This window comes from Petaurus breviceps, unplaced genomic scaffold (genome assembly GCF_028583685.1).
Source record: "Petaurus breviceps papuanus isolate PSGF00001 unplaced genomic scaffold, PetGlider_PUasm1.0 88178, whole genome shotgun sequence".
Classification (NCBI taxonomy): domain Eukaryota; kingdom Metazoa; phylum Chordata; class Mammalia; order Diprotodontia; family Petauridae; genus Petaurus; species Petaurus breviceps.
In genome coordinates this window covers 1951-13306 of record NW_027186902.1, presented here as the reverse complement: position 1 = coordinate 13306, position 11356 = coordinate 1951, and the positions used below count along the sequence as shown (strand labels likewise).

At 38.9% G+C, this 11356-nt stretch overlaps 1 pseudogene; it reads left to right on the top strand.

The window, feature by feature from the left end:
- The first annotated feature begins 2142 nt into the window (after positions 1-2142).
- On the top strand, positions 2143-4256 carry LOC138176389 (NHP2-like protein 1 pseudogene; annotated as a pseudogene).
- The last annotated feature ends 7100 nt before the right edge of the window (positions 4257-11356 follow it).

Below are 11356 nucleotides of genomic sequence, written 5' to 3'. Positions count from 1 at the left end.
GTGGAGAGTGGTAGAGGAGGGGAAAAAGCATTTATTTAGCACCTACAGGCACCATGCTCAGGGCTTCACACATATGAGCTCATTTGATGTTCACACACCCTGGGAAGTTGCTATTACTATGATCTTCATTTTACAGTTGAGGAGACTGAGGCAGGTAGACATTAAGGGACTTACCCAGGTCACACAGCGAATAAGTGTCTGAAGCTGAATATAAACTCTGGGCTTTCTGACTCCAGGCAAGATACTGTATTCATGGTACCACCTAGCTGACATTCTTGTTTCACCGTTGATCTTGATGGTTCAAATAATGCAGTTGACATGGGGATCACCACCTGCTGTGTTCACTATGTACTTGTGATCCTGGACCCCAGGTGATCTACTTCAGTTAGGAGCCCCTGGATACCTTATTGCTGTAGGCTTATTAAAAAAATTTTTTTTTCACTTTAGTAGAAATGGATAGTCCCTTCAAGCAAGTCTCTAACTGCTAATGTGATTAAAAAATATTCCCCCCTCAATTGAACGTAAAAACAATTTTAGACATTCTTTTTCTAGGCTATGAAGTTCCAATTCTCTACCCCGTCTCTTTCCCTTTTCCCTCTCCCTCCCCTCCCCCCTTCCCTGAAATGGTAAGCAATCTGATTTAGGTTATACATGTACAATAATGGAAAACATTTCCAGATTTGTCATTTTGTGGAAGAAAACCCGAACCAAAAAAAAAATGAAAGAAGAAAAGAAAATGAAAAAAGTATGCTTTTGTCTGTATTCAGATGCCATCAGTTCTTTCTGTTCATATCCTTTAACCATTTGTCAGTTGGGGAATGATTTGTATTCTTACAAATTTGACTCAGTTTTCGATATATTTTAAAAATGAGGCTTTTATCAGAGACCCTACTTGTAAAAATTATTTCCCAGTTTTCTCTTTCCCTTCTAATCTTGGTTGTATTGACTTTGTGCAAAACCTTTTTAATTCAATGTAATAAAAATTATCCATTTTCCATTTCATAATGTTCTCTATCTTTTGTTTGTTCATAACTTCTGTTCTCCGTAGACCTGACTGGTAAACTATTCCTTTCTTTCTTAATTTGTTTATAGTATCACTCTTTATGTATAAATCGTGTACCCATTTTGAACTTATCCTGGTATAGGGTCTATGCCTAGTTTCTGCCATATTATTTTCCAGTTTTCCTAGCAGTTTTTGTCAAATAGAGTTCTTTTTTTAAAGCAATTGGGGTTAAGTAACTTGCTCAAGGTTACACGGCCAGTTATTTCTGGGTGTGGTACTGAGTATCTGAGCCCAGAGTTGATCCCAGGTCATCCCGACACTGGGGCCAGTGCTCTTACTCGTTGTGCTACCTGGCTGCCCCTCAAATAGAGTTCTTATCCCAGAAACTGGAGTCTTTTGGGTTTATTAAGCAGTAAATGACTAGTCATTGACCATTGTGTGTTATTATCTAACCTATTCCACTAATCTACCACTCTATTTCTTTGTCAGTACCAAATAGTTTTGATGATTGCTGCTTTATAATACAGTTTTAGTTCTGGTATGGCTAGGTCACCTTCACTTGCATTTCTTTTCATTAATTTCCTTGATATTCTGGACCTTTTATTCTTCTAGATGAATTTTGTTATTATTTTTCTAGCTCTCTAAAACAATTTTTTGGTCGTTTGATTTGTATGGCACTGAATAAATAAATTAATTTAGGTAGAATGGTCATTTTTATTAGCTCTGCCCACGAGCATCTGAGTATATCATCATAACATCTGCAAAGGGTGATAGCTTTGTTTCTTCTTTGCCTATTTTAATTCCTTCAATTTCTTTTTCTGCTTTTATTGCTAAAGTTAACATTTCTGGTACAATATTGAATAACAATGGTGATAATGGACATTCTTGTTTCACCCTTGATCTTATTAGAACCACTTTTAGCTTATCCCCATTCCAGATAGTGCTTGCTGATGGTTTCAGATATATGTTACTTATCATTTTAAGGAGAACTCCATTTATTCCTATTCTCTCTAGTGTTTTAAATAGGAATGGCTGTTTTATTTTGTTAAAAAGCTCTTTTTCAGTATCTATTGAAGTAATCATATGATTTCTGTTAATTTTGTTATTGATGTGGTCAATTATGCTGCTAGTTGAAGGTTTCCGCGCATGGCTCCTCCCCCTTTCCCAGCAGCCTAGTTCCCAGGTGGCCCAGCCGGGCCTTTTCTACTCCAGGCATCCTCCGTGAAGCTTTCGAGCCGAGAGGACTCGTCTTGCTCCCCCGATCCCAGCGCTCTTCCGAGGTGGGGGTCGGACTGTAGGGTCGCGAGGATGACTGAGGCTGAAGTGAATCCTAAAGCTTACCCTTTGGCAGATGCCCAGCTCACGAAAAAGCTTCTGGACCTGGTACAGCAATCCTGTAACTACAAGCAGCTCCGGAAGGGCGCCAATGAAGCCACCAAGACCCTCAACAGAGGCATCTCTGAGTTCATCGTGATGGCTGCGGATGCCGAGCCCCTGGAGATCATTCTCCATCTCCCACTGCTGTGTGAGGACAAGAACGTGCCCTTCGTGTTTCTGCGCTCCAAGCAGGCGCTGGGGCGGGCTTGCGGCATCTCCCGGCCTGTCATTGCCTGCTCCGTCACCATCAAGGAAGGCTCCCAGCTGAAGCCCCAGATCCAGTCCGTCCAACAGTCAATTGAGAGACTCTTAGTCTGAGCCCAATCCAGTGGGCTCAGCCTTCTGAAGGGCTTGTTGGGGATCTGACCCGGGAGGGCTGTGGTGAGAGCATGGTGGGCAGAGACTGTTCTCAGGTGACTTTCAATGTTAAAACATTTTTATGGCTGTTAAAAAAAATTATGCTGCTAGTTTTCTTAATATTGAACCAGTCCTGGATTCTTGGTATAAATCCTACCTGGTCACAGTGTATTATATCTGTGATAAGTTGTTGTAATCTCTTTGCTAATATTTTATTTAAAATTTTCTCATCAATATTCATTATGGAAATTGGTCTATAATTTTCTTTCTCTGTTTTGGCTCTTCCTGGTTTAGGCATCAGCACCATATTTGTATCATAAAAAGAATTTGGCAGGACTCCCTCTTCACCTACATTCCCCAAATAGTTTATATAGTATTAGAATTAATTGTTGTTAAAATATTTGGTAGAATTAATTCGTAAATCCATGTGGCCCTGGCAATTTTTTCTTAGGGAATTCATTGATAGCTTGTTCAATTTCTTTTTCTGAAAGATTTATTTAAATATTTTATTTCCTCTTCTGTTTTTCTAAGCAATTTATATTTTTGTAAATATTCATCCATTTTACTAAGATCGTTAGATTTATGAGTATACAGTTGGGCAAAAGAACTCCCAGATATTGTTTTTATTTCCTCTTTATTGGTGGTGAATTCACACTCTTCATTTTTGATGTTTGGTTTTCTTCTTTCTTTTTTTTTCAAATCAAATTAACCAAAAGTTTATTTTATTGTTTATTTCATAAAATCATCCCTTAGTTTTATTTATTAATTCAATAGTTTTCTTAATTTCAATTTTGTTAATCTCTCCTTTGGTTTTCAGAATTTCTAGTTTGGTATTTAATTGGCAATTTTTAATTTTTTTTCTAGCTTTTTTGGTTGCATGCCCAATTCATCGATCCCCTCTTTCTCTGTTTTGTTCATGTAAGCATTTAGATATATAAAATTTCCCCTAACAATAGCTTTGGCTTCATCCCATAAGTTTTGGTAAGTTGTCTCATTATTGTCAGTCTCTTTGATGAAGCTATTGATTGTTCCTATGATTTGTTGTTTGACCCACTCATTCTTTAGGATTAGATTAATTAGTTTCCAATTATTTTTTTAGAATATCTTTCCATGGCCCTTTATTACATGTAATTTTTTATTGCATCATGATCTGAAAAGGATCAATTTAATATTTCTACCTCTCTGCATTGGATTGGGAGGTTTTTGTGCCCTAGTGCATGATCAGTTTTTGTAGGTGCCATGTACTGCTGAGATAAAAGTTATATTCCTTTCTATCCCCATTCAATTTTTCTCCAGAGGTCTACGATATATAACTGACCACTGCCTTCCTCCATCAACCCTCCCTTCTATCAGCCCCCCTCCCTCTTCTTTCCTCTTTTCTCTCCTCCTTCCTCTAGGGCAAAGCTTCTTCAACTTTTCCCACTTGTGACCATTTCTCACCTGAGAAATTTTTATGCAACTCAGGTATCTAAAATAGGTATACAAATCAAACATTTACTGATAATAAACCATAAAGAAATTTATTTTAAAGCAATTCTTTGGTATACATGTAATTTTACCATTTATTAAAGACAAAAACAAAGTTGCATACTAATGAGATTGGATGTACTTGTTCATTTTTATATAAAGAATTAAATCTTGGTGGAATACTTGATACTGTGGGACATAGTGCATCTTCAATGTTTTTCAGAGTTGATCAATATTTTGATTTTATTATTGTCAATGCTAAGAATGCCACTTCACATAAATATATACTACAAAATGGCAGAAGTATATTTAGGGCCATTCCAGAAATTGTTGGAGATGCTGTCCTAATCCCAAGCTAAAATTCATCTAGCGATTTTGTTTGTACAATAAAAACACTGCAACTCATAGCATATAGTAGTCTCAAATCTGAGTCAAAGTGTTTCTGGCAGTGTTTGTTGGTGTTGCGTGACTTGAGAGCATAGATAGTGCAAAGTATGCATGTTGTGTGTTCAGTACCAAGACAACAGTGGGAGGCAACATCAGTGTTTCCAGAAACACCTCAGATTCATTACACATTTGATTTTTAAATTAATTTCTGGTTGTTGTGCATTTAGAAAGCTTTTACTCCTGCCAAACTTTTTGCAACCCCCACATCCAGTTATGTGACCCCATGTGGAGTGGTGACCCAGAGATTGATAAATGCTGCTATAGGGCAAGATAGATTTATATACCCAACTGAGTGTGTATGTTATTCTTGCTTTGAGCCAAATCCAATGAGAGTAATGTTTTCTCCCTCCCTTCTTTCCCTCTACTGTAATAAATCTTTACGCCTCTTCATGTGATGTAATTTCCCCTTTTCTGCATCCTCCTTTCCTCTCCTCCCAGTACAATTCTTTTTTTAGTCACTCTTTAATTAATTTTTTAATCATCACATCAAAGTCAATTTATGACCACACCCTCTGTCTATGTATACCCCTTCTAAATGTCATAACAAAGATACAGTTCTCAACAGTTAACACTATCACTTAAGTGATATTAACGTATCACTTTCCCATGTAGGGAATGCAAACAGTTTAATCTTATTGAATAATATGTTTGTTTTTTTCTTTCCTATTTACCTTTTTAAGCTTCTCCTGAGTCTTGTATTTGAAGCTTGAATTTTCTGTTCAGCTCTGGTTTTTTCATCGGAAAAGTTTGGCAGTCCCCTATTTCATTGAAGGTCCATCTCCTCCCCTGAAAGATTAGGCTCAGTTTTATTGGGTAGTTGATTCGTGGTTGTAATCCGAACTCCTTTGCCTTCCAGAATATCGTATTCCAAGTCCTCTGATCCTTTAATGTAGAAAGATTCCACAATATTTAAATTGTTTCTTTCTGGCTGCTTGCAGTATTTTCTCCTTGATCTGATAATTATGGAATTTGGCTACAATATTTTTTGGAGTTTTTATTTTGGGATTTCTTTCAGGAGTTGATAAGTGGATTCTTTCAATTATTATTTTACTCTCTGGTTCTAGGAGCTCAGGGAAGTTTTCCTTTATAATTTCTTCAATGATGCCATCCAGGTTCTTTTTTTGATCATGGTTTTCAGGTAGACCATATAATTCTTAAATTATCTCTGTCCTGGATCTATTTTCCAGGTCAGTGGTTTTTTCAAGGAGGTATTTTATATTTTCTTCTATTTTTTTCATTCTTTTGATTTTGTTTGACTGATTCTTACTGTTTCATAGAATCCTTAGTTTCCACTTGTCCAATTCTAATTTTTAAGTAATTGTTTTCTTTGGTTGGCTTTTGTACTTCCTTTTTCATTTGACCAATTCTACTTTTTAAGGAGTTCTTCTCTTCAGTAAATTTTTGTACCTCCTTTTCCATTTAGTCAATTCTATTTTTTTCTTCAGTGGATTTTTTCCCCTCAATTTGGCCAATTGTACATTTTAAGGAATTGTTTTATTCATTCAATTTTTGTCCTTCCTCTTCCAAGCTGTTGACTTTCTCTTTCATACCTCTCATTTATTTTCCCAATTTTTCTTCTACCTCTCTTATTTGACTTTTCAAATCCTTCTTGACCTCTTGCAGGAAGGCTCTTTGGGCTTGAGATCCATCCACATTCTGCTCTGTGGTTTTGGATGTAGATATATTTACAATGTTTTCCTTTTCTGAGTTTGCAGTTTGATTTTCTCTGTCCCCATAGAAGCTATCTATGGTCAGTGTTAATTTTTTCACTCATATTCTTTGCCTCTTTCTGGCTTTTAAAGTTGAACTATGCTTCTGGGTCACAGGGGGCACTGTCCCAAGCTTCTTGTGTTGGGAGCCAGGGACCTGGTTCCTGGTTTTGTGTGCTGGGATCTCAGGTGCTAGTAGCTGGAGACTATAGGGGTCTGGCAACTTACCTGCTGCTGAGCTGGGGTCCTAGTGGTATTGTATGGCATGTGATGAGGCCAGGTAGGATTATTCTGCATTACCTTGGGCTGAACTGAAACACATGGAGGTCTGACCTCTGGAGGGTGCCTGCCCTCCCAGTATTGCACTGGTACATGTGATGGTTCACTGAGCTGGAGTCTGCCAGTTCTCCTGGCTATGCTAGGGCATATTGGGAGGGGGGTATCCTGGGTTTGGTGTTTTTCTACTCCACTGCCTCGAGGCTTAAAGTCTCCTACTGCCTTGCTGAGGCGGAGTTTTTGCTGGCTTGCTGGGATGCTTCCTATCCTAGAATGTGCTCTCTTTTTACCTGAGTGAGGTGGATTTTTCTAGCCAATCCTTCAAGTTTCCTGGGCTAGAAGACTGCTATACCCCATCTTTCTCCCAGTTCCATTGTTTCAGGATTTTTCCTGGGGTGCTGTTTTCTGGGTTTTATTTTTTTACAGAGGTCAGTATGGGCAAGTGATAGATTATTTACTGCTCACTCAGAGCTTACTCATCTTGGCTCCCAGAAGTCCATTCTGCAATTTTTCAAAGACCTTCCTCACCTGTGGTTCCCAGAATGGGTCATGATACTCCTATTGTGGTCACCTCTCTTTTCCTGGGATCTGTGCTTCTCCGTATATAGCCCAATATCACAGTATCATTTTTCAGGGTGGGGTGGATGGGAGGCCTTCATACAGCTGACTCACATTGAGCCAACTAACCCACATTTTACCCCACTAAAACCCCAGAAATTTTTCAGATGAACTAACCAGACCTCATCGGGTTTATCCTTGGGAAATTTGTTTTTAAACTGGAATATAAGACTTTACATTGACCCTGATTACATGTCATCTTCTTCAGTTTCATCCAATGTTCTGTCCTGTCAAGGTCTTTATGGATCCTGATTCTGTTATCTGGTATGTTGGCTAGTTCCCCCAACTTGGTGTCATTGGCAAATTGACTCTTTATTATGGATAGAGCATTGGACTTGGAGATAGGAAGACCCGAGTTCAAATCTAGCTTCACAAACTTATCAGTTGTGTGACTCTGGACAAGTCACTTACTTAATCTCTGTTGGCTTCACTTTCCTCACCTGTAAAGTGGGGAAAATAATAGCAATCCTGTCACAAGATTGTTGTGAGGATCAAATGAGATGTTTGTAAGGCATTTTACAAACCTTAAACGGCTGTAAAAAATCCAAGCTATTATTTATGTCCTCATCTAAATGAATGATTTTCGTCTTGACTTTCTAAATCCTACTCATCTTTCAGGGCATAAGTCAAGTCCTATCTACTCCATGAAATCTTTGACAACCATGGCAACCCTTGCCAATCTTCTCTCCCTCTATGACATTGTACCACTTACTTTTGCAATTCTCACAGTGTGTCCAGCCCTGACCTCTTTTTAGAATTCTTTGTTTTTGTTGTTACTGTTGTTGTAATTCCTTTGTTCTGGAAGAGGCCAAATGACATCACATGGGTGATATCTTGACTTGCTCATGAATTGGATTTAAGAGAGGCAGAGCGATTAATTGGGTCATCTTTTAGAATTCTAGATTCTGTCTGGATGTCTCACTGTTTTTTTTTAATTTTAATTTTTTTTAAATTTTTTTATTAGTTTGTTTCCTTTTAGTTTACAGGATTCAATTCCACAATTCCTTGAGTTTCACATTTTGTCCCCCTCCCTCCCTCCCCTCCATGGCAGCTTATAGTCAAGTATAGGATCTGTAAATACTTTCACGTTAGACATGAGTCAGGTTATAAAGATGGATTGATCAGATGGAATGAAAAATGGTAAAGAGGACATAAAACCAAACAAGAGAAGGAAAAAGATCAGGTATTTTGCTTCCACCTGGATATAAACTAAATTCTTTCTAGTTCTTTCTCTGGATGCACATATTTCTCTCCATCAAATGGATTGATTATATTTGGGATTGACTTATATCACTGCATTGCCGAGAAGAGTCCAGTCTATCAAAGTTGGTCATCACACATACATTGTGTCTTTAACTGTGTACAAATTTCTCCTGGTTCTACTCTTCTCACTCAGCATCAGTTTGTATAAGCCTCTCCAGGTAAATATGAAGACCGTCTGCTCCTCGTTTCTTATAGCACAGTAGTATTTCATAACATGCATATACCACAGTTTGGCCATTCCCCAATTGATGAGCACCCCCTTAATTTCAAATTCTTTGCCACCACAAAAAGAGCTGCTATAAACATTTTTGTACATATGGGTCTTCCTCCCACTTCTATGATCTCTTTGGGATATAACCCTAGGAGTGGTATTGCTGGGTCAAAAGATATGAAAGTATTTATAGCTCTTTGGGTATGATTCCAGATAGTTCTCCAGAAAGTCTGGATCAGTTCACAACTCCACCAGCAATGCATTAGTGTTCCAATTTGCCCACATCCTCTCCAGCATTTGTCATTTTCCTGTTTTGTCATCTTAGCCAATCTGACTGGTGAGATGTGGTACCTCAGAGCTGTTTTGATTTGCATTTCTCTAATCAATAATGAATTAGAGCGTTTCTTCATGTGCTTATAGATATCTTTAATTTCTTTCTCTGAAAATTGCTGTTCATATCCTTTGCTGCTTTATCAATTGGGGAATGACTTGTATTCTTATAAATTTGACTCAATTCTCTGTATATTTTAGAAATGAGTCCTTTGTCAGAGACAGGTTGTAAAGATTCTTTCCCAATTTCCCACCTCCCTCTTAATATTGGTTACATTGGCTTTGTTTGTACAGAAGCTTTTCAATTTTATGTAGTCAAAAATTATCCATTTTACATTTTATAATGTTCTCTAATTCTTGTTTAGTCATAAAATCTTTCCCTCTCCACAAGTCTGACAGGGAAACTATTCCTTGTTTTATGAGACTGCTTACAGTATCAACCTTTATACCTAGATCATGCACCCATTTAGACTTGATTTTGGTATATGGTGTTAGATAATGGTCTATGCCCAGTTTCTGCCATACTATATTCCAGTGTTCCCAGTAGTTTTTGTCAAATAGTGAGTTCTTTGGATGTCTCATTGTTACCTTTGTCTTAACATGTCAACAATGAATCACCAAGCATTTATTAAATAACTACTAAGCTCTGGGCTCGATGTTGGGAGTACAAGGACAATGAATGAAACAATTCCTGGTTAGAAGGAACTTTATGCTCTAATGGGAAGGGTAACAAATAAACACATAGACAATGAGTGTAAAGAGAATAAATCCAGAAAAACCCAAAGTAAAATCTAAGTTTGGGAGGGAGGGAATAGTTATTGAGGCAATCAGTTAAGTTGACAAGTGTTTATTAAGCACCTACTATGTGCAGGCACTCCTAAGCAAGGGAATACAAAGAAAGACAGAGGGCAGTTCCCGCCCTCCAGGATGTTAAGTCACAACAGATTTTATATAGAAGGTAACACTTAAGCTGCATGAGATGGAGGAAAGAAGGGAGTGCCTTTCAGGTGTGTGGGATGGCCAGAGGCAGGCCCAGAGATTGGAGATGGGGGGTGGCATTTGAGAGACAGAAAGAGGAGCTGTTTGCTGGATGCCAGAGCATCAGAGGGGGAGCAAGCCCACTCTCTCATCCCCCCTCAGTCTGCTTCTCCCTTCCTTTCCCTCTTTCTGTTCACAACACCCAAGAACCCAAGCCTCAAATCTCATATCGTCTTTGACTTCTCACTCTTTCTCTCCCCTGCTCCCCTCATTCAACCAGTCCTTTTGTTTTCTCCATCTTCCTTAACCACCCCCTTCTCTTGGCCTCCACATCCACCCCAGCTATTCACCTCCCCTCTAATTCATCCTACATATCCACACAGGTTAATCCATTGAATGCAGAGATCTTTTCACATCCCTTCCCCACTGAAGACTCTGGTTTATTTTGCTTTGGTATTTCCAAGAAGACCCAATTTCATCCTCACAGCAACTCTGTGAGGTTGGTGCTATTATCACCCCCATTTTGCAGATGAGGCAACTGAGGCTCGGAGAGGTTACATGATTTTCTCAGGGACACACAGGACTTGACCTCATCTCTCTTGATTCTGAATCTAATTGGAATGCATTGGGCCACCTACTTCCCCAGTTTGTCTGTAATTTCTCTCCTCATCCAAACGTGCTTAGATAAGTCCTACCCATATGGTGTCTTGCTGAGCTCCCCTTACCCAATAAGCTGTGAATTCACAGAATCTCAGAGCTGGAAGCTTGGAAGAAATCTAATCTCACCCACACAGATGACTCTACAACTTCTTGGGCGAGTGTTTGAATAGCTCTCCTCCCAAGGCATCCAACTGTGCCCAGTTTGCATTGTGAATAACTCATCATATTTCCATTAGTTCTGTCCCCCAGGACCAAACAGAATAAGTCTAATTCCTTTGCCAAGCGACAGCCCTTCAGATACTTGCTGACATATATTTGATTTCCTTCCCCCGCCCTCAGCTCCTCCTTTGTCTGGCATTCAAGGCCATCTGAGGACTGCTTCTGCTCTGTCCCTCCAGTCCCAGCTTCATAGCCACTCGCTGACTTGGGGCTTGAGTCTTCATTCTGTTTACTCGTCATGTCCCCTCCCCCCAATTACTTTGTTTCAACTCCTGACATACTTTATCTGTGTCCTTGTTCCCCAATTAGAATGTAAGCTCCTGGAGGGCAGGAGCTGCTTTGGTTTTGTCTGTGGTGCTTCCTGATGATGGAACCAACATTTACAAAGTGCTTGCTGGGTATCAGGGACTCAAAGAGAAAATGAAACTGCCCCGTCTTCAA